This window comes from Bubalus kerabau, chromosome 4 (genome assembly GCF_029407905.1).
Source record: "Bubalus kerabau isolate K-KA32 ecotype Philippines breed swamp buffalo chromosome 4, PCC_UOA_SB_1v2, whole genome shotgun sequence".
Classification (NCBI taxonomy): domain Eukaryota; kingdom Metazoa; phylum Chordata; class Mammalia; order Artiodactyla; family Bovidae; genus Bubalus; species Bubalus kerabau.
Genome location: NC_073627.1, coordinates 34,012,293 through 34,036,159, shown reverse-complemented (window position 1 = coordinate 34,036,159; position 23,867 = coordinate 34,012,293). Strand labels below are relative to the sequence as shown.

At 47.1% G+C, this 23,867-nt stretch overlaps 1 protein-coding gene and 1 long non-coding RNA gene across 4 annotated transcripts in view; one reads left to right on the top strand and one right to left on the bottom strand.

The window, feature by feature from the left end:
* SHISA6 (shisa family member 6) overlaps positions 1-23,867 on the top strand; it is a 256,966-nt gene that overhangs the window by 182,512 nt on the left and 50,587 nt on the right. The window lies entirely within an intron of this gene.
* Positions 17,819-23,491, bottom strand: LOC129649265 (uncharacterized). The gene is made up of 3 exons (XR_008713050.1): positions 23,145-23,491; positions 22,716-22,767; positions 17,819-17,937 (listed from the first exon to the last, which is right to left on the bottom strand). It is a non-coding gene; the product is annotated as an uncharacterized LOC129649265 (long non-coding RNA).

Here is a 23,867-nt window from a genome sequence, read left to right as displayed (position 1 = left end):
CCAATAACAGGAACGGTAGAAGAGTTGAAAACATGACCCCAGCTCCTTCCTGCCATCATCACTTTGAGGGAACTGGATGGAGTCTTTGAAGCAATTGCTTCTCAACCCTGAAATTGCTTCCTCGTCTTATGGGCAAATCCCTGAAATGGCTGCAATGAGTCCCAGCTGTTTAATATCCAGCCCACCGATAAGAGCGATTGCCCATCCAACCCCAGAACCCAGACGAGCTCAGGAGGGACCGTGGACGGCCTCAGCCACAGAGGTCTCAGACAAACGGCTGCCCGGCGGATCGGTCCACATTAAGCCACAAACATGATTAAAGGCCAGAAAATAGGACCTGTGAGGAAAGGATGAAGCCATCTGTTTGATATATTGTGAAGGAGAACAAATAACAATGAGCAAGCCGGTGGAAACTGTCTGCAAGAAGGATGGAGACACCCGGCAGGATGAGGCCAGGACAGAAGAGAAGGGCGCGGCGGGCCATATGGGGGGTTCGTCCAGACACAGGAAGGACTTTTCCACTGCCCAGCAGTCGGCACAGTTAGGCGCCACAATGGCCTCCAAGAAGCAGCCTTATAATCTGATTTTCTTGATAAAAATGATGGAACCAAGTCTAGCAGAGAAACCCAACAATGTTTGCATCTGGGGCTGAATAAAGAGAGTGCTGAGCTTTTATACTTCCTTCTGAGCCGTTCCAGGACTCGGATAATCCACTAGATAGAATGTAAGGGGAAGAGGGTCCAGAGAGAATCCCAGATACCTAATTTCTGATGGAACAAAGCCCATCCCTTGATGGGGGTCCTGATCCCAGCCCCGGGGTGTGGGAGAGTCTGCAGAGAGGTGACAAACCTCTGACTATGTCTTAATCAGTTAGTGACTGACAGCCAAAATCAATGGACTGTGGCTGGGATAAGGAATATGCTCTCCACACAGAGGCATTGTTTGTTTTTAGCATCAGTTTAATCAATTGATTTATGAATGAATATCACATGGTTTCTGTCTTCATCAGGAACTGTTAGTATACACAGTGTGTATTGCAGCTGTTATAAATAACTGAATCTGTTAAAAATAAAAACAATGACAATAGATATAAAAAGCATCTTTGGATACACAGTTCAATAGAAAACACTCTCATTTTAACGTTTGCTTAGGATTTGTTTTATAGTAAGGTATAGTAAGACACCTTCTAGAGGAGGAAATGGCAACCCACTCCAGTATTCTTGCCTGGAGAGTCACATGGACAGAGAGGCTTGGCGGGTTACAGGCTTACAGGGGTTGCAAAAAGTCAGACATGACTTAGCGACTAAAAAAACAGCAACATAGTAAGACACAGAGATATGGAAATGGCTATCATGAAGGAGGAAGTTCTGATATTCTCAGACCCTTAGAATCAGAAGGCAAAAAAGGTTACAAGGAGAAGCACCAGGGTCGGTCGGGAGGCAGGCAGAATGATGGGGAAGCATGTAATTTCTGCAGGCAAGGCAAGGCAAATGGGTTTGAATAATTTGAATAGTTTGAATAATTTCAGTAGGCTCTGAGGCACAGGGGCTGTCCTTAGCTGTCTGTCCATTGAGTACGGCAGGTGGGTAGTGGTCCAGACTGTAAGACACATGGAGGAGATGGGGGAGGGGGATAAGGGCTCTGAATTGGTTAGTTTGCACAGGAAACGTGTGTCCACAGGCGAGTCACTCGCTATTACTAAGAATTCACAAACACAGGTCAGCATGGCCCCAGCTGCCAGAGTATCCAGTATACAGAAAATAAGGGGACTTCCCCGGTGGTCCAGTGGTTAAGACTCTGTGCTCTATGCTCTGTGAAGCATGCCCTGGAGGAAGAATCCAGTGAGGATGCGTGCTAGCTAAGAATGCATGCTGGCTGAGGAGGCCACCAGGAAGGGTTTGTCCCCAGGGTGGGCCAAGAGGTGTTTCAGGATCACAGATGATCCTCATCTTAACCCAGCTGTCTACCAAGTAGCCTCTGAGAGTGGACCAGACAACCAATGAAACTACCCACAGCTGGGCCCAGGATGGAGAGCTGTTCAGCTGCCGATGGGAGATGTTACCGGCAGCATCGTCTCTCGCATGCACGAGAGCTTCCTCTGATGTCCCTCCTTCCAGAGATAATAAATACAGCCGACAGTGTTTTGTCAACCACAACACCCTATGTCATTTTCGGAGGCAGCTCATTCACGTGACCTTGAATTTGTTGAACACCTGCTAGATGCAGGCATTGTGTGCAAGGTGCTGGGGACACAACAACAAAAAAAAATGAGAAACATGGGTTGTGCCCTTGTTTAGTAGAGGAAGAGAGATGATAAGTAAACAAAATAATTAGTTTAGTTAATTACACATTGTGTAACTGCAGTGACAGAAATCAACAGGGGTGTGTGGAAGAGAATAATAAGGTGGGCCTATTTGGAGCGATCAGGTTGGCCTTTCTGAGGAGTCAAATGAAATGGAGATGGGAAAGCTGAGAGGAAGGCAGCCTGCAAGGCAGAGTCAGTGTTTTCTACATGGATGGAGCTGAAAGCAGAGACCCCAGTGCGGGAAGAGCATCGCTTATTCCAGGAACTGAACTCTGAGGAGCATCAGGGAACTGAAATTTCATTCCTTGGGCAGTGGGAGGATTCGAAGCAGGGGGATTGTGATTACATTAATGGGGTTGGTGGGGAAGGCTTTTTTGTTTGGTTTGGTATTTTTAGTCACACTGTGTGATTTACAGGATCTTAGTTCCCTAAGCAGGGACTGAACCCATGCTGTTGGCAGTGAAAGCGCAGAGTCCTAACTATTGGACCACCAAGGAGTTCTCTAAATTAATGGGCTTTTTAATTTATTTTTTTCAATTTTTTCATTGGCAGCACCAGGCAGCATGTGGGATCTTCTCTGACCAGGGATGGAAACCATGCCCCCTGCCATGGAAGTTCAGAGTCTTAACTACTGAACTACCAGGGAAGTCCAATTCATGGTTTTGAAAAGATTGGTTTGGCAGCTCTAAGGAGACTGAATTTCAGGGAGGAAGGTGGGGAGCAGAGCCATCAGCTAGGAGGCTGTTGAAGGGAGTAGTCAAGAGAGCAAGGTGCCCTGGGTGGCAGGGGGCCTGGGGTGCGCTGTGGCCACCGCACCACAGATGAAATGCTGTCTCTACCATCTGTTGCGGTGGGACCTCCAACAAGTCTCGTCACCTGTATGAGCCTGTCTCCGCATCCACAAAGTGAGATAATAAGGTATCTACTTCCAAAGGGGACCGGATCAACGAGATAATGTCGTAAAGCTCTTGACACAGGGCTTGGCAGACAGCAAGCTCTCAGCAAATAATAGCTGTTATTTTTCTTCACTTTACGAAATGACTCCTTTAAATAGTGAAAACCCTTCAGGAATCTTTTAAAGGGTTTTTGTTTTTTAAAAATACAGAAGAATAAGAAGAAAATAAAAGTTGCTTACATCGCACCCTTTATAATGATTAAAAGACAAAGTGGAAATTTCAGCCCCTTCTCCTCCAGTCCCACCCTCTATTACTTAAAATGCCTCCAAGAGAATTTTTTGTGATATTTTGCCATGATTTGCCACTTATCTAGGTGTGCCTATACACACATTTTCATATGAAAGCGAAAGCATGCTATCCATGTTGGTCTGGAACGTGTTATGGGAGGTTATGTCATGGAGAATGTCCTTGGTCAGCTCATTCAGCTCAAGTATGTTCTTGTTTCCATGGCTACGTAGTACTTCACAGTATAAATATGCCAACATTTATTTATCCAGTCTCTTGTAGATGGACATTTAGGTCCTAATCCTCACAGATCTTGAGTGTGATATTATGCAAGAAATCTTTTCCTTCTATGTTTGGTAAATACATGCCAAGCACCTACCTGTAAGGCATCTGGGAAAGAGCTGTTGCATTAAAGATGGTACAGAAGATATTGTTTAAATTTACAAGGCATGCTAAGCCATATGATCAGTAGATCTGGTAGAGTTTTCTTCCTGTTTGTATGAACTCATTGTCAACATCATGATTAGTTCAGTCCCCTGCCCACCTGGGCCCTAGACCCATTGCTCAAAGGAGAGCCTGCTTCTCATGGATGTGGGGTGTTAGAGAGGAGAGATGGCAGGCTTCCCAGGTGGCGTTAGTGGTAAAGAATGCACCTGCCCATGCAGGAGACAAAAGAGACGTGGGTTTGATCCCTGGGTTAGGAAGATCCCCTGGAGGAGGGCATGGCAACCCACTCCAGTATTCTTGCCTGGGAAATCCCATGGACGGAGAAACCTGATGGGCTACATTTCATAGGGTTGTACATAGTTGAACAGACCTGAAGTGACTTAGCATGCACGCATGGTGGAGAGATGGCATCTTCCATCTTGCCTGAGTGATTTTCAATCCTATGGAACAAGGTAAAACCAGCCCCTTCTCCCTGGTCATAGCTTTCCTTGGCATGTAACCCCTACTCCCCCCCGCCCACCATCACATGCTCACTTCCTTGACATTAATGTGTTGTGTCTCCTGGAAAAGGAGCCAGAAAGCTCAGAGTCCCATGGGGTGGAATACCCCTCCCCTCCTTGAACTGCCTATTACTGAACCAAAATACTCAGGTGATCAGAACTTAGTACCCCTCCCCCATACACTCATCTGTCTCCTTTTCTGAAGAGTGAGCTTTTCCTAGTTCTCTGTGCAAAAATACAGTATTAAGTGGTACAAATTACGGATATAAAATAAATAAGATACAAGGATGTGATGTTCAGTACAGGGAATATAGCAAAAATTAAATAATAAATTGATATGGAGTATAATCCATAAAAATACTGAATCACTATGTTGTACCGGAGAAGGCAATGGCACCCTGCTCCACTACTCTTGCCTGGAAAATCCCATGGATGGAGGAGCCTGGTAGGCTGCAGTCCATGGGGTCTCGAAGAATCAGACATGACTGAGCGACTTCACTTTCACTTCCCACTTTCATGCACTGGAGAAGGAAATGGCAACCCACTCCAGTGTTCTTGCCTGGAGAATCCAAGGGGCGGGGCAGCCTGGTGGGCTGCCATCTATGGGGTTGCACAGAGTCGGACACGACTGAAGCCACTTAGCAGCAGCATGTTGTACACCTGCAACTAATATAACATTGAAAGTCAACTATACTTCAATTAAAATAAAAAGATCCTTAACCTAGTCACATTTGCCAAGTCCCTTCTTGTCATGCAGGTGACTTTTCACAGGTTTTGGGGCCACTCTTCAGCCCGCCGGCGGCTGTGTTTGCATCCCCCCACGTCCATTCCTGAGTCACACTACAGTTTACATGTTCATGTGTCTGTCCCTTCTCTCCTCCCTCAGGCATCCTCTTTCTCCAGACCACACACCCCAGACCCCATCCTTCTTTTCAGTTCATTTGCTAAAGCATCCCCTTACACGAGAGGTTTTATAAGCACTTGTTCTGAAAAATGTGAGGTTAGGAGGGTGAAATAAAAGCGGAAAGCAGGAAACAGTTTCTAAGCTGATGTCAGACATTGTCAATCCTCAAAATTCATTGACCACTGCCCTCCACAGAGACCTTCTTCCGGCCCACCCTTCCCCTGAGCTGGCCTTCTGCAACCTGCCTGTGCTTTTTCCTTCTGCTCATTTATGACAGATTGATGCAGGTTCAGTTCTTCATCCCCGTCTGTCCCTTGTAGGCTTACTTTTTTCACTTCCTGGATATTCAGTTACTTTAGTTCAGTCGCTCAGTCGTGTCCAACTCTTTGCGACACCATGAACCGCAGCATGCCAGGCCTCCCTGTCCATCACCAACTCCCAGAGTTTACCCAAACTCATGTCCATTGAGTAGGTGATGCTATCCAGCCATCTCATCCTTTGTCATCCCCTTCTCCTCCTGCCCTCAATCTTTCCCAGCATCAGGGTCTTTTCAAATGAGTCAGCTCTTCGCATCAGGTGGCCAAAGTACTGGAGTTTCAGCTTCAACATCAGTCCTTTCAATGAACACCCAGGACTGATCTCCTTTAGGATGGCCTGGATATTACGAAATGCCTTCTAAACAGAGGACTACATCTCTAAGTCTTCCCTTTCAGCAGCCATAAGGAAACCCCAGAACTTGAAAAAATTACAGGTTTTTCTTCAACATGGACCATCCCTCCAGCTAATTTCAGTGGTTTCGTGGGGAACATTACCAAGATATATGTGCAAGCCAATCAAAGTGAGTTCCTATGGGTAGGCTTCCCTCAGAGCTTAGTTGGTAAAGAATCTGCCTGCAATGCAGGAGACCTGGCTTTGATTCCTGGGTTGAGAAGATCCCCTGGAGAAGGAAACAGCAATCCACTCTGGTATTCTTGCCTGGAAAATCCCATGGACAGAGGAGCCTGGAGGGCAAGAGTTGGACACGACTTAGCAACTAAATCACCACCATGGGTAGGAAGATTTATTTCCCTCCTAATTTCATTCATTCATTCAATGAGTATGTATTTGTTGTTGTTCAGTCGTTAAGTCATGTCTGACTCTCGCGATCCCATGAACTGTAGCCCACCAGGCTCCTCAGTCCATGGGATTTTCCAGGCAAGAATACTGATGCGAGTTGCCATTTCCTTCTCCAGGGGATATTCCTGATTCAGGGATCGAACCCAGTCTCCTGCATTGGCAGGCGGATTCTTTACCACTGAGCCACCAGGGAATCTATTCTGTCCAGGTACTGCTCTTGGCCTCAGGGTTATAATGATGAACAAGCTACAGATGGTCTCTGCCCTTAGAGCATTTATGGACTAGCAAGCTATGTACACACACACACACACACACACACACACACACACTCGCATACATTCAACTTCAAGTAGAGACCACCCTTCCCTTTATGAAAAACAAAGATCATCTCTAATTTTTTTCACTTTGACCCCATTAAGACCCTGAGCTCAAAGACTCCCCAGTCTCTTCTGCTTTTCATTAGATGGCAAAAAGCCATGCCAGCTGACTGTGTCTCTACACGAATGAAGGGAAGTGAAGGAAGGTGGGGCAGGAGAGGGGCATTTCCCTAGGATCCTCATGGTCAGACATAACGTAGTTCAGAGCCTCCGTCCAGTCCGCGTCAGGACTTCTAACAAGGGATGCCTTTGCACCCTGTCTTAACCAGTGTGTACTTCTATGGGGAGTGGGAACTACCTGGTGGGTTAGAGAGCCTCTTCTTGCAGCCTCTGTTGGTAGAAGAGGAAAACAGTATCCGTGTTCCAAAGGCTTTGTTCAGCAGAATAGATCCCATGTGAGTTTCTGAAAGTGAGCTTTGCTCTGCGTAAGCTTCCCTTCAGAGAATGGAGAGTCAAGCCACATCTCTCCCCTCAGACCTCCAGTGTGTGTGCAGCCAGCATCTTTGCTCCTGATCCGAACAGCATCTAAAACCTTTAAAGCTTTCAAAATCTCCTTGCTATTAGTGGTTGGTTTATTCTTTTCCCCCAAAGCTTATGGAAGCATAAAATTTTAAAGCTGGAGGGGACCTCGGAGAACAGATGCACTATTTAATTTATATTTTTAATTTTCCCAGTTCAGCATCTTGGGTGAGATGAGTTTATCCATCACAGCTTCCCTCTGCTCCCCCGGCTTCCACTCACGGTCCACTCACCGCCGGGGCCTCCCGCCCCCAACCCGCTCTCAGAGCAGCTCTCGCCTTGAGCTCTCTCATATTCCTCGCTTCCCTGACACGCCGTCTACATGGGTGCTGGGGATTCTCTGTCCATGGTTCAAGTGCAGCTGAACTCCTTTCGGCTTCGGACACCGTAACTGGGTTGCGAAGGGACAAGCTGCACACAGAAAGGCCAGATTTCATAAGACAGGGATGGGATGGGATCTACCAGGGGCATCCTCCAGGGTGTAGCCCACATGCAAAGGCTTGCGAGAAAGTGGGTTACTATGCCTGATTTCTGTTAGGACAGTGAGAACTCAGGAGGGCTGGAGGCCCATTTTCATCTGAACACTCACCTTAGGAGAGGGAGGGCCCTGTTACCCTAAGGTCATTCCCAGAGGGAGGAATACCAAGACAGTGCCTGGATTGGTCAGTGTACCGGCCGGGCCAAGTCCGATCCCAAAAGGGGAAGCTGGAAGCCTGGCGTGGTGCTAGGAGCTGCAGCCATAGACTGCCCAAGGCCCCCTCCCCCAGGCTCGGCCAGTGCAGGTGGGTGTCTTGGGAAGGGCTTGGGGCTTCCCTGAGCTCACCATGGAAGACTTCACTCTTCTGTACTGGTCCAATGTGGTCAGAACCCACACGGGCTGGGCAGCCCAGGGTGGGGGGCGGGGGGGTGGGTTCTACCCCTAGCTTGCATTCATTGTAGGGCTGAGAATGCATTTGACTGGGGGCAGCCAGCCCTCCCAGAATCGGGGGCTGAATCTGGGGAGGACACCTCCTGACGTGTCTGCTGCTGTCCCCCACCAAATCCTGGTTCACCTTCATTAGGCCAGTATTGCCCTCCCTCCCAAACCCACCTGATTGGGAAAGGTTGTCCCTGAAGAGGCCCCAACCTGCACCCTGTCCTGCCTGATATGTCATGGCTTCTCCCATTTCCTCTGAAGATGATACTTGGGGTCCAGAGAGAAGGAAGCTTTCAGCACAGGCAGAATGATGGTCCCAAAGATGCCCACATCCCAAGCCCTGAAACCTTGTATATGGTGTTTACATAGCAAAGGGGATTTAGGACTGGAAGACAACCCTGGATTATCTGGGTGGGTTTAATGTGCTCACAAGGGTCCTCATATAAGGAGGTGGGAGGGTGCGTGTCAGGGAGAGGCTGGAAGATGCTACATGGCTAGGTTGGAAGACAGAGGAAGGGGTCACGAGCCAAGAATGCAGGCGGCTTTCAGGACAAGAGAACGGATTCTCCCCTGGAACCTCAGAAGGAACACAGCCACATGACACCCCAGTTTCAGCCCAGCAAGACCTGTTTCAAATGTCAGAGTTTGTGGTTATTTGTTATAGCCCTGATGAGCAGTTACTAGGGCCCCTTGTTGTTGCTGTTGTTTAGTCTCTCAGTCATGTCTTACTCGTTGTGACCCTATGGACTGTAGCCCTCCAGGCTCCTTTGTTCATGGGAGTCTTCAGGCAAGAAAACTGGAGTGGGTTGCCATTCCCTTCTGCAGGGGATCTTCCCAACCCAGGGATTGAACCCACGTCTCCTGCATTGGCAGGAGGATGCTTTACAACTGAGCCACCTGAGAAGCCCCAGTATAGCCCCTAAGAAGGAAGAAAACAGCAGGTGATGCCCGTGGGCTGCCATCTTGGGTTCCCTGGATTGTATGGGCCCCACGGGAGGGTCCCCAGCATCTCCGCCCTCCTGGACCTGTGTCTCCAGCCCCTGCCCTCCTCCTCCCCCTCCTCTGTCTCCCCCACCTCTTTGGTGCCCAGCAGAGCTGCTGATCTTGACTGAACTGCATCGTGGGGAAGCAGGTCTCTCCTCTCGGGGTTCCTGTCTGACCTCCACAGCCAGCCTTTCCAGCTCTGGCTTCCCTCATCCTGGATGGTCAAGGTGCTGCCTCTACCTGAAGCCTCTGTTCATGGTGCTGGGCTACCTCAGAGCACCTTTTCTGTTTTCCTCATTTTATGGCCAATTACGAGCACTTAGTGTGAGGGGGTTCCAGGAGGTCTGTAGGGAAGGCTTCTTACAGAGCTCAGTCCCCAGGGGCACATACATAAAAACATGACACTCCCCACACTTCTCCTATTGAGAAACAGTGTCCCCCTTAAGGTGACTCCAAGGTCACCCCCACCCTCCTTCTGTTTGGATTCTCTTTCAACCAGGATTAGGAGACATGGTCCTAGGGAGCAGCTAGGATCCAGCCTTCCAGAGGGGTCTTCTTTCCTCATTCTCCCCCAAGAGCAGTTGAAACAGGATTAAAATGAATAGCAGGGCAGACATGAGGGAGACAGTGATTCTATTCGGTCAGCACCAAAGTCATGACTTGGCCTTCAGGGAATGTGTGGTGGAGGGTGGAGAAGATTTCCATTTGTCTTGACAAGTGTGAAAGGGTAGGGCTTCCCAGGTGGCTCAGCCGTAAAGAATCTGCCTGCAATGCAGGAGACCTGGGTTTGATCCCTGGGTCAGGAAGATCTTCTGGAGAAGGGAATGGCTATCCACTAGAGTATTCGTGCCTGGAGAATCCCATGGACAGAGGAGCCTGTGAGCTACAGTCCATGGGGTCACAAAGAGTCAGACACAACTGAGCACACACACGAGAAGTATGAAAAGACAAACACAGTATTCAAGAATTAGAAAAATTATTTTTTAAATATTTAGAAACATATGTAAATATCAGATGGCATCTAATTTCATGGAAATAGAAGAGGCCACACATTTGATAAAATAGGAGCTAAACCAAGAGGAATAGGATGATGGCCTGAAGGTGTTTCTAACAGCAAGGCGGGTTAAGGGGAAAACACTTGGAAGCAAATGATGTCTTTGGAGATGGCAGGGAGAAAAACAGATTCCATAAAAAAGCATCAACAGGGGACTTCCCTGGTGCTTCAGTGGTTAAGACTCTGACACCTGACTTCCAAGGCAGGGGGTGTGGGTTCAGTCCCTGGTTGGGAAACTAAGATCCCAGATATTGTGCAGTGTGACCAAAACAAGCAAACAACAAAAAATACCAAACAACAGAGATAGTGAAGGTCAAGGGATGCTCCCCAGATGTTAAAGGAAAAAGGAGGAAGAGATGGAAATGGGCAGAGGGAAGGCCTGGGAGTTGGACCTTAGAGAGTAAAACCCAACACTGAGATAAAGGAAATTCTTAAAGAATTCTTAAAGAAGAGAAATTCAATTTTTTTAAAAAAGGAAACAGAAGATAAAATAGGACAGAGTAGAAGGAAAAGTTCCTGAATTTAGAAACACTAGAATGGGTAGATGGAGTGAACTCTCCAGGTCCAATGAATTGAAAGTAATCCAATGCATAGACAAACATTGATGATGCTTCTTTCATTTCAAGCATAAAGAACTTGACAAATGTCCAAGCAAAGGATTCAAAGAAGAACAAAGCTATCCACAAAGGAGCACTAGTTCAATTTGGTGCAGAGGCCTCTATAACATAGAATGATGTAAATTCCAGAAGAAAGCAGCTGAAAAGCAAACGAGAGAGAGCAAGAAAGAGGAAAGATAGAGGAAGGTGGGAGGCAAGGAAGACAGAGCTGGATGCTGCACAGAGAAGGAGAGGTTTTGATCCAAGACCAAGAACACGTCTAACAATCAAGGTGGTGTTTACTCTTCAATACCATGGCTTTCTCAGAGATGCAAAGATTCAAAGTATACTATGCAGTTTTATCCTTAAAAAAAAGTACACCAAGATGTATACCTAACAACTAGAAGCTGAGTCAAGGGTTCACAAGAGAAGACCATGGCTCTGGTGCTGACCACAGAGATCATTTAAACAGGCCTGGAAAATGGTTGACAGAACAGTTACAAAACAGTGCAAATATTCTTGAAGGGGAAAAAAAAGCAGAATGTAAGGATAATCATTTATGAGCGTTAAACAGGGCCCAAAATTTGATAGCATACCAAGTCAATCTGGGAAGAAGAGAGGAAAAGATATAAATATGTGATAATATTTTTCTCCTATTTATACATAAGTCATGAGGTACTGTTTCATTATTGATTTTGATAAAATAAAACAATACAAGTTTGACAATATTTGTAAAACTGCAAGTACTCCCTCATTGCGGGAAGATTCTTTACCAGCTGAGCCACAAGGCAAGCCCAAGAATACTGGAGTGGGTAGCCATTCCCTTCTCCAGGGGTTCTTCCTAGCCCAGGGATTGAACCCAGGTCTACTGCATTGCAGGTGGATTCTTTACCAGCTGAGCCACAAGGGAAGTCCAAGAATACTGGAGTGGGTAGCCTATCCCTTCTGTAGCAGATCTTCCCAACCCAGGAATCAAACTGGGGTCTCCTGCATTGCAGGCAGATTCTTTACCAACTGAGCTATCAGGGAAGCCCCAATAACTACCAGTAGAACTAAAAATAACATTATAGGAAAATAAACATGGTCCCATAAAGCTAATGGTATGAAATAAGCATCAAGGAAACATAAAACGCAAAAAACCAAAATGATAATAACAATAATAATGCAAAAATAAGAACAGGTCATGTATATAAAAAAAAGATAAATAGATTCAACTCCATTGTTAAAATACAGACTTTCAAAATGGGTCAAGAAATAAAACTTAGTTTTGTATTACCTACAAGAAATACACCTGAAGCATAATTACTCCAAAAATTTTAAAGTTAAGAGCTGGACAGAAAAATACCAGACGATGGAAAAAAAGCAGTGGTGCATAAAATTCAAGAGATCATTTACAGGATAGTCATTTTTTACTCATGAAATAAATAATCCATAATGAAGATCTAATAGACCTATATCTTCATGTACATAACAATATTATATCAAAATACCTAAAGTCCAAACATAATTGAAAAAAAAACTGACAGAAACAATAAAGGGGAGCATTTCTTAAGAAATCTAGAATTCAAAGAATAAATAAAGCCATAGTTATCTGCATAAATATTCAACAATTAAATATTTACATCACTAACCTACAAAGAAGTCAAAATATTTTCTTTTCTAGTGGCCATGGGACATTTACAACATGTGACATATATTGGGCTATAAAGAAAAGGTCAGTGAATTTACTGAATAAAAATGAATGAAAACAAAGGAACTACTCATTCACCTCAGAATGTAGAAAGATCCAATTAAATAATCCTTGGAAACTTGCAGGTTATAACTGATAAAAGCAGAAGTGAATAGATTACAAACAGAAGGGATTGGTCAATTCAAGAATTATGGCTGAAACAGAATACAAATAAAATATACAAAGAAAGTGTCCACTGATGAGAAAGAGCTAGAGAGAGAGAGAGAGAAAGACACAAAATAAGCACCAAGATAGGGGAAGAAACCATAGATACAGAAGATACTTACAAAAACAGCAATTTTATAGGAAACATTAAATGATCAAAATTGACTTGTTTAAAAATTTAGAGGCTTGAATAGGTGAAAAATCATGGCAGAGAGTGAAAAATGTGTCGGTGAACTGCCCCTGAAAAGGAACTCAGCAGAGGGGCTTCCTTGGTGGTCCAGTGGCTAAGGCTTCACGCTTCCAAAGTGGGGACCTGAGTTTGATCCCTGGTCAGGGAACTAGATTCTACATGCCCCAGATAAAAAGTCTCCATGCTGCAATGAAGACCAAAGACCCTGCATGCTGCAGCTAAGACCTGGCACAGCCAAAATAAATAAATAAATGAAAATAATTTTAAGAAAAGAAACTGAGTAGAGATAAATTTGCGGGTGGTATTAGAGCCTTGTGCTACCTAACATCAACACATTCATGAGGTGTATCTATTATGATATTACTTCCCCAGTTGGAAAAAAAAAACAGAAGTTTGTTATTTTACCCTCACAATATCAGCCTCCTCTTCCATCAGGTAACTTAAAAATTATCATGCTTTTGGTTTCTTCAGCCTCATTCTATCAAGTGTGCTTTTGATTTTTGAAAAGGAGAAACCATTCTCCCTGATGGGTAATCAGTGGAACAAAAGCTTGAAATTTTTTGTTAATTTTTCACAATATTTCAAACTTTTTCATTATTACTATACTTGTTATGATGAGTTGTGATCAGTAATCTTTGTTGTTACTATGGCAAAAAGATTACAACTCAATGAAGGCCCCAATGATGGCGAACGTTTTTCAGCAATAAAGTATTTTTCAATTAAGGTGTCACATCTTTTTAGACATAACTCAATCGAACACTTAATAGACCATATTCCCTTCTCCAGGGGATCTTCTGGACCCAGAGATCGAACCTGGGTCTCCAAAAGACTACAGTATAACGTAAATATAAATTTTATAGACACTGGGAAACCAAAGGATTCATGAGACTTGCTCACGGTGATTCTGGAACCCGACCCATAATCTTGGATGTCTGCTCTTATGCTTCTTTAAGGCACTCAGGGAACGGGGAGGGGCTTTCTGCCAAAAAGCCGAAGGCAGTCTGATGGTGACACCGGGCAAGGCTCTGTGCACAGGCACTGGGGCACTCTTAACATCTGGGTCCTGGATGGGCAGTGTCCTCTCTTATCACTTAATCGCTGTCGCTGTCTTGGCCCAGGATCCCTGGAAGGAGGCAGAGCCTATGGAAATACCAGTGGCCTGAGCGCTGGTCCAAGCGCGTGAGGCCTTGGGCACTGGGTGAGATGCAGAGGGAGTCTTCAAACAATTATTAGAGTAATTGCACTAATGACCTAGGAGAGCGAGGGGGTTCAAGCTGGCCCCCTTCCGAAGGCAGGACCCAGAAGACAGAGGAGGGAGAGGAAGACGGGGAGGGGCCACTGCTGCGCCAGCACTTTTTGAAAAACACGCCTAAATGGCTCTGGATCTGTGTTTTTCATTCAGGCTGGATGTGCTGAAGCGTTTTTCATTCGGCTCCCTCCCACCCTACCTTCCCGGCAAATTCCTTCCCAGCGCTGTTGATTTCTGTCTTGCGACCATTATGGAAATCTGGCTTCATTTCTCCTCCTAATTTATGATCTTGTTAACATGCCCGCATGCCAGATGGTCCTGTTCTTCAGGTTGGGAGATAATGAGATAAACAAAAACTGCTGTAAGAAGCAAATAGGGGAAGTTTCTGCCTTGAATGGGCCGCTCTTTATTCCTACAAACGGGCTCCCCAGACCTCAGCCGCAGCGCTCTGGAGTCCTAAGCAGGTGAAGGGCGCCGTGGTCCTTGGGTGGCCCCTGAGAGGTGAGTTCGTTCTTCCAAGAGGCTCTTTGTGCTCTGGAATGCAGCCCCAGAAAGAGACATGGTATCACCCCACCTTCCTCTGATATAGCCCTGGAACCAACTTGTCCTTCCACATGACTGCTTACTGCTCTCACCACACTTAGCACATTGGACTCTTAATTGCTAATTTTTCTTTTTCCCTGCTACTCTGTGAGCTCCCAAGTCTTTTTCCTCTGAAACCAGAATGTCATGCATAAGGCTGCACATGGAGTTAGCAGATAATCAAAAAATAATTGAGACACCTCCACTAAGCTCAGCTACAGAGAAAAATAAAGAGTTGAATGAATCAATATGCCATATACAATATAAACCACCCAACCAACAGATCCAAAAGATGGGTTGCAAAGACCCCAGCCCTGGGTGGGCACTGTGCCCCTTTATCTTTGAGGACCCTTTCCAGGTCAGTCAGAACACCACCCACAGTCAGACCATGAACAGACACACTGAGGAAGGGATTTTTCATAGTCTTCATTCACCCTAAAACTTGGCATGTGGACACCGGGAGGAATCTCAAGGGCCATCTGGTCTACCTCGCTTGCCTTCCTGACCCATCCTTGTACTAACACACAGGAAGATGAGTCTCCAACACCCACCACAGAAGGGGTGCAGAGAAATAGGCAGACTGTGGTTACCAAGTTCACACAAGGAAACTGAGTCACTAGTACAGTTGGTGGCTAGGGCCCAAGTGTCAGCCAACTACCACTTCAGGCCATATATCTGGTGCCATCTGCCTTCACAAGTAAAGTTTTATTAGACCATAGCCATGCTATTTGTAATCTATTATCTGCTGTGCTTTTAGGCCACAATGGCAAAGTTGAATAGTTGTGACACAGAACACATAGCCTACACTCCAGCCCTCACAGAAGAAGTTTACTGAGTCCCTGATCTCAGAAATACACAGGCAGCCCCATTCATGCACATGTCTAGGTTTGTATGAGCACAGATGGATCATGACCATACCTACCCTCAGGAGGCACCAAGGGCCACCGCAATGAATGAATGAACAAATGGATGAATGAATGGGCAAATGGATGAATGAACGAATGAGTGAACAATCAAATGAATGAAAGAAGGAAGGAAGGAAGGAAGCTCTCAGTTTTAGCAAAGTTCTCTCTTCTTCTTTTGGGCATTCAGAGGATATGACAATCACTGTGCTGAGTCCAGCCTGCAAGTTAGAGCGAAAAGTCGATTTCCTTTGTTGTTTTTTCACTGTTCGCAAAATAAAGTTTCTTACTAGCTTATCCCTCTTAACCACAAACAGCGTTCCCAGGGAGTTGTGGGATTTGGCTAGGAGGAGGATGGGAACAAGGGAAGGACCAGCCACAGTCTTTGTCCTAATCCAGCCACATACCCAGGAAATATCATGAAAGCCAAGAGAACAGAAAAGAAAAGCAGCTCCCCCACTCAGTAATCCACCGCTGAGATTAGGCTCCAGCCAGAAGCCGGTGCTGATAGAGTTCCAAATAATAGGATTAGCTTCAGCCAGAGTGTCCTAATGCCCCTGACTCTTTCTAAGGCTGGAAACATTTCAATTTAGCAATTTGCTAATGCCAAGACCCTATTGTAAATATCCTGTCTGGCCTGCCTGACTCTTTTGAATTCCAGCTTGGAATGAAATTAGCTTGTACTGCCCCCTCCTGAGAACCTGGGGTCTAGTCTTAGGGATGTGACTCTTCTTGATAACAAGTCACCCGAGACAACTCACCTTCTGGCCAGCTGCCCTGAGGGCCCTAAAGTGCCTCTCAGCAAAGATTATCAGGATCCCAAACAAATGTTTGCCTAAATTGCTTTAAAAGGCAAAAACCTGTTCAAATCTCATTCAGACTAAAAAGGGCAAAAAAAGAAATCTATCATCAGGTCAGTTTTTGTTTTGGCTGAAAGCATCGGGACTAAGAACTTCCCTGACAGCTCAGATGGTAAAGAATTCACCTGCAATGCAGGAGACCCAAGTTCGATCCTTGGGTTGGGAAGATCCCCTGAAGAAGGGAATGGCTATTCACTCCAGTATTCTTCTTGCCTGGAGAATTCCATAGACTAAGAAGCCTGGTGGGCTACGGGCTATAGTCCATGGAGTTGCAAAAGAGTTGGACCCAACTAAGCGACATGACTGAGCGACCAACACTTTCACTTTTACCGGGACTAAAGAACCTGGAGCTTTGTGATGCTAGAAGAGAAGAGCTAACTTTCCTGACTTAGCTTTGTCCAAGGCCGGTCCTGTGAGCTCTCAGTGGGCAAATGGATAACTAAATCAGCACATAATAGCTCAACAGTGTTCAGAAACTGGCACAAAGGACTTTGTGGTGCTCACTATTTGTAGGCAGCAATTATTGGTAATACACTGGTCGGAATCAACACATTCACTAGTGAAAGGGATCCTTTATTTTGTTGAAAGAGCCTGGGATTCTGGAGTTCAGGCATGGCTGGATCCAGGTGTACAGATTGTATCATCAGTCATCTATCTCTTGTCTCTCTGTTCTGCATTGCTGCCTCCTTAGGCAGGTTCCTTTACATTCTTCCAGGTTACCAACCTCAGGAGAAAGAGAGTATATTCTTTCCAGCAATGTAGGCTGAGGCTCACTGGCCCTGACCAGCCTCACTTGGTTATTTGCCCATTCCTAACTCTGTCTTTGAAGCTGTCTTATTTTCTACTGTGGAGTGGGTCGGTCTCCTGCTTTAAATCTTGCTTGTGCAGGCTCTCCTCTTTGCTCACCCTCTTTGGCTAGCTTTCAAGTTCCTAAATCCTCATCCTAGAATAATCACACACCTCCTCCAACCCTAACCTACACATTCCTTCCTTGAATCCCCATATCAGCCCCTCTGTTTACCCCCAAATCAACTGCGATCTCTTAACCACCATGTTTTCCAAGACCCTGGTTTTTATGGCAATCTGTCTCTTGGCACCTGCTCCCACATTTTTCTCCTTCTCTCAGCCTGACTCTTGAGTCTCTTCCTCCTTTTAAACTATTTTCACAAATCTCCCAATCTAATCATACTGAGTTTCTGAAGTGCCCTTATCCATCATCACTTAAAATTAACTCTCCCTTGAGTATATATACTTAGTTTTATTTGCATATAATAATAACAGAGTGTAGTGCTTAAATATATTTTCTGGAGTTTTTATCTCGTGTTCTTCACATCCATCTGCAAAGTAGGCAGCGTCCTCATCTGTCAAATGAAAGAAAAAGCAACTCTGAGAGCTCCAGGATGCTCAAGGGTAAATGGTAGGAGGCAAGGGTGGCAGCTGGGGGTGGGATGGGTGGTGGTAGATCCAAGACACACACCAAGGCCACACGGATACCTAAATGAGAACCCAGTCTTACACAGTGGTTCTCAAGCTGGGACAGTTTTGCTCCCCAGGCACAGCTGGATGGGCAGGAGGAAGCCAGTTTACTGGCCTCATTGAGTCAAAACCAAGGATGCTGCTAAACCTCATACGATGCACAGAACAGTCCCTCCTCAAATCTTCCCACCCACACACACAACAAAGAATTATCTGGCCTCCAAATGGGAGTATTCCCCAGTCTGAGAAACCGTGGCTTAGGAATATCTGAAAATAAAAGTTTCCATCCACATCTCCTAAGGGCTTTCCCTTCTGTTCTCAGTCATACACAAAGCAAATCAGCCACTACCATTCTTTCTTCGTTATCAGAAGGAGGTTGGGAATATACAGGCCAGTACAAGAAGCCAAAGTGGGGGTGGGGGTAGGTTTTCCCAGGTGGCTCAGTGGTAAAGAATCCGCCTGCCAATGCAGGAGACTGGGGTTCGACCCCTGGGTCGGGAAGATCCCCTGGAGAAGGAAATGGCAACCCACTCCAGTATTCTTGCCTGAAAAATCCCACGGACAGAGGAGCCTGGCAGGCTACAGTCCACAGGGGTCTCAAAGAGTCGGACACAAATGAAGGACCCCCTCTGCCCACCATCCACCCTTGTTTTCACAGGACCATCGCGTGCCAAGGCTTTGGCCTGCGCTCCTAGTTACTGGGCAGAGAGCTGGAGTAGCTGCTTTGCTCAGGGCTGTGGGGTGCCCAAGGGAACGGAGGCAGGAGGAGGGGGAGGGGACAACGGCAAGTGACGGTCACTGTGGAGCAGATGGTGAGCCCGGGGAGGATGAAGGGGAAGGGGAGAGTGGGAGGGATGCGTGGATGTGTGCACTTTGGCAGAAGGAGGCCCCGGGCATCCAGGGCCATGGAGGAGGGAGGGGCCTCCCTGCCACCTCTGAAGCTTCAGGGAGTGAGATTTTAATGTGAGCCTAATGAAGGCAGAAGCAGTTTCCATTATTCACACTCTGCTCCAGCAGCTTCTGAGCCCACACGCTCCACTACCCTCTGGAGAGGTGCAGCCACTGGTGGTGTCGGGTCCCGACTCGCTGCAGAAGGAAGGGCAGGGGGCCAGACTCCCAGCCGCCTGTGCTCAGACCTGGGCCAGAGGCCTTCCTTGACGTTTCCTGTCTCGTTTCCTCCAGAGTGGTGGTGTAGGAGGAGTGCCAGAGGAGGGTCTGTTGATGAATCCATGGGGGGCTAAGAGGCCCAGGGAAAAGTGTCCGTCCACAGGGGCATTTTCAGCTCAAGGGCCTCCTCCATCCACCTGCGGCTTTGTGAGCCTGTCTGGGCCTCCCAGCAGAAGGGGGACAAGCGAAGCTGTGGGCCTCAAACTTGGGTCTCACACCAGATCCCAGCCTGACTGTGGACAGAGGACGGAGACCCTCCAGGGATCTGGGATCCTCTGGTGGCCCTTCCACCTGGTTCCACTGTCTCCCTAGGAAACAGTCTCCCCAGGAAAAGTCTCCCCAGCACTGGAATTCTCTGGAAGTCTCAGCTAGTCACCAGATGACAGGTCAAGGCGAGGGCAGCCTCCTCCTGAGGGTGGACCCCAGCTCCGGGTCTCCCTGTGTTCCGGCGCTCCTGAGGTCCCCAAGCCCCGCTCCCCTCTGCTTCTTTATGGCCACACAGTCAGCTCTCTTCACAGGTTCCACGCCTCTCTGCTCCTCTCTCCCAGTCTCTTTCCTAACCTCCATACCAGAATTCCTACAGCAGTAGGAAGGGACCCTGGAGGGCAGCCTTCTGGCAAATGGGGACCTTTCCCAGATGCTCTAAACACTAATAGGTAAGTGTTCCAGGAGTATAAAGAATGTTCAAGAAGCTTTGAGTCAGGGTTACTATGAGCTCATGGGAGCTTCCTCACCCATAGAGCAGGGTCACCTCTGATCACTGTGGCCATTTCAGTGGTCAGCCAGATACAATTCTCACACACACACACACACACACACACACCTTTTCACCCTCTTCCTTGCTCCCCCTCCCCCCACCTGCCCACCCCTCCAACCTCTGGTTCAAGAAAGGCCACAGGTGCTTCACCTCCCACCCTCGGCAAGGGGCCAGGCCCAGGGATGCCGTCCGGATTGCCCCGAAGCCAGACAGCCATATTTGAATTCCAGATTCCCAGTCTCGCCAGCCTCAGAGCCCCTGGTTTCCCCCCGCCCAGCCCGAGACAGCTGCCAAGTCCAGGAGCCCCTCAGAGACCCTGCCTCAGGGCTCCTGTCAGATGGACAGCGATGAACAGGAAATAATGTTTCACTACACGCACACACACACGCCATTTAAAAATGCTTTCTGTACTGAATTCTGTTCTCCCTTGTATTTCTTTGTCTACTTGTCCTTTTTTTATACTAATTTCTCATTTGAGTCAAAAATTATTTCACTGGAGAGGTGGTGATTAAATCTGATAATTAGGAGAAATATCAATTAAGTCAGGCTGGGCAAGCGGGCAGACCTTCCGCATGAAGATACTGGAGACTGGGGCACAGCCAGGGGCCCCCATCCCCCAACCAGGATCACATCCATGAGCTGAATGGATGCGGGGCTTTATCCCAGCAGAGCCAAGGGGGCCGTGGCAGGAGCAGAGGCTTTATCTCCCTGCACCCTCGAACAGCTGCCTTATTCCTCCCTCTTCCTATTTCGTCAGAATTCCACCCCAGAATTAAAGTGCCTGCCAGCCCAGACCCACCCCCCAATCCTGTCCTTGTCTCTGTCTTGCCTGTCCATTACTTACTGTGCTTGCCCAGACCCCCACCACCGTGTCACTGCCCAGACCTGGCCCTGCATTCCCTGAAACTGTTACCTCAAATTCTAGTTACTTACCAGCTAGAGCGCATATAGGGAAAAACACACCACCTCTGCATCCACACAGAACGGTCCAGTCAACAGGGGGCTTCAGAAGGTGGAGGTGAGAACAGTTTCTTCAAGTATGATCTATTGACTCCTTGCATCAGGAGTTCCCAGAGTGACTGCTTAAGATAATGGGGCGCTTAGCTGGGATGAGACTTCCCTGGTGGCTCAGACGGTAAAGAATCTGCCTGCAATGCAGGAGACCTGGGTTTGATCCCTGGGTCAGGGAGATCCCCTGGAGGAGGGCATGGCAACCCACTCCAGTATTCTTGCCTAGAGAATCTCATAGACAGTGGAGCCTGGCGGACGACAGTCCATGGGGTCACAAAGCCTCAGACACAACTGCGCGACTTTAGCTGGCTTCACTAGCTAGGATGAAGTGGCTAGAAAATTAAATTGGACCCACGGCGTGGAAGCTCTCAGATGCCAGGCTGGCTTTATATCGGGCCTGGTTGGAGGGTAGTATCTGACACTCAGTGTGTGGGTTTTCCCCCACTCTAAGCCATCCTCTGATACCAGCTGGGTGTCTACAATTCAACTCACTTCTGATGCTCCCTACCCAGAGACTGTGGATGATGTCAGATTCCCCAGGTTAATAAGGGCTGAGTCCTACAAGGCTGCCCCTCCCCTCTCCACCTCAGACCTACTCACAAGTCCAGGTTGTCACCCAGGCTTCTGGCTATAGGTGGGAGGTTCCTCTGACCTCTCCTTATGGTCCAATGAATTTGCTACAGCGGCTCACAGAACCCAGAGAAAAATATTTTACTTACTGGATTACTTACTTCTTTTTCTACCTTTCTACTTGTTTTATATCAGTTTATTATAAACGAATGGGGGCAACCCAAGTGGCTAATCATAAAGAATCTGCCTGCTGGTGCAGGAGACATGGGTTCGATCCCTGGGATGGGAAGATCCCCTGGAGTAGGAAATGGCAACTGATTCCAGTGTTCTTTCCTGGAAAGTTCCATGGACAGTGGAGCCTGGCAGGCTACAGTCCATGGGGTTGCAAGTCAGACATGACTGAGTGACTAAACACACACACACAAATTATACAGGCGTGTCATCAATGATATCAGGAGCAACCAGATGGAAGAGCTGCACAGGGCACGGTGTGTAGGGGCTCAGAGCTCCCACGTCCTCTGAGTGCATCACTCGCCCAGCACCTCCATGGGCTCACAGAACACTCAGAACCCAGCCTTTGGGGTTTTTCTGGAAGCTTCACTACATAGGCATGATTGAGTAAATAATTGACCATTGGCGATTGGTTCAACCTCCCGCCCCCTTTCCCCACCCTGGAGGTCTGGGAGCAGGACTCAAAGTTCCAACCATCTAATGACTACAACGGTTTCCCTGGTAACCAGCCCCCCGGCTGTGGGTGGGGGGGGTCCAAAAACTCGCTTCATTAGCATAACAAAAGACACCCTGATTGCACTCCTCGCTTAGGAATTCCAAGGGTTTTAGGAGTTCTTTGCCAGAAAGGAGGCAGAGATGAAATGTATATTTATTATAAATCACAACATCACAGAGGGATACAGACAAAGCTCAGCCGTGATAGGTTAACCCGGCAACAGGATCAGGCCAGATTCCTCAGGCTAAGCTGGTGGCTCTCTACCGCAACTGTGCATTAGAATCACCTGGGAAGCTTTTAAAAGGCTCAGTTCTCAGGCTCTGACGTCTAGACCAATTAAATCAAAATGTCTGGAGTCGGGAGTCGGTCATTAATACTGTTCAAAGCATCCGATATGCAGTCAAATCAAGGACCATGGGAGGATGCCTTACCTTCTGATGAGGGTGACCAGCCATTCTGAGTCTTCCCAGGAATGTGCGGTTCCTAGGAAGTGAGAAATTTAAGGCTAAAACCAGGAAAGTTTCAGGCAAGTGGGACAAGCAGCTGCCTCTGCCTGTGGCCACTTTGCAGGGCTCTACCTGCGGGAAACCCAAGCCCCAGGGTGATGCTGTCTGGTCCAAGGTCGAGCCTGTTCTGGGTATTAATCACCCAGCACGAGCCTCAGGGTTCAGCACTTTGGAGCCCTGTGACCTTGGGGGGCTGACTTCTCCCCGGAGCACTTCACCACCTGGTCTCTATCCCTGCAGGTCATAGGTTGAGCTGCACTGGGCGAGCTGTTTTCCACACCTGGCTTTTGGTACCCACGGAGGGCTACTGCCTGCAAGGCCGTCTCCCATTCTTAGAGGACAGGATGAACTCACCCTTGGTCTTCTCTTCTAGGACCCAACAAGCCTCATTAATTCCTGTAATTGGTTCTGAGCCCCTTCCTTGTCTTTGCCATCGTGCAAATAGCATCTGTTTGCTTGCCTCTAATAGCAGCATTTGGGTCTATATCCTTTTCTATCCACTGGAAACAGGAGAGATTAGTATTTAAGTACCTGGCCTCTGAAATCAAACAGACTTGAGTCAGAGCCTTGGCTCATCATTTATGGGCTGTGTGATCATGGCGAGTTACTTAACCTTGTTGAGTTCAACTGTGAAAAGGGATTTGTGAAAATACCTACATCACAGAGCTTGTGAAGAATGAATGAGGTCAGGCAGGCGAAGTGCTACCACCGTGCTTGGCACACGGGGCAATGAATGAAACACAGATAAACAGGAAAACCACAACTCTTTCTGCCCCACCTCCCAGTCTCTTTGTGGACCCAGTATAATCTATAGCCAACCCAGTAGAACTTTCTGAGATCATGGAAATTCCCAATATGGTAGCCACAAGCCACACATAGCTACTGGATACTTCAAACATGACTGGTGTAACACAGAAAATTAAATTTTAAATTTCATTTGAATTAATTTAAATTTAAATTGCCATGTGTGCTCCATGGCTACCATATTGGATATATCCTATATATATGTGTGTCTATGTATATATAAACATATCTGGGCCAGTGGTGACCTATGGATAGATACATCTTTGCTCTGTA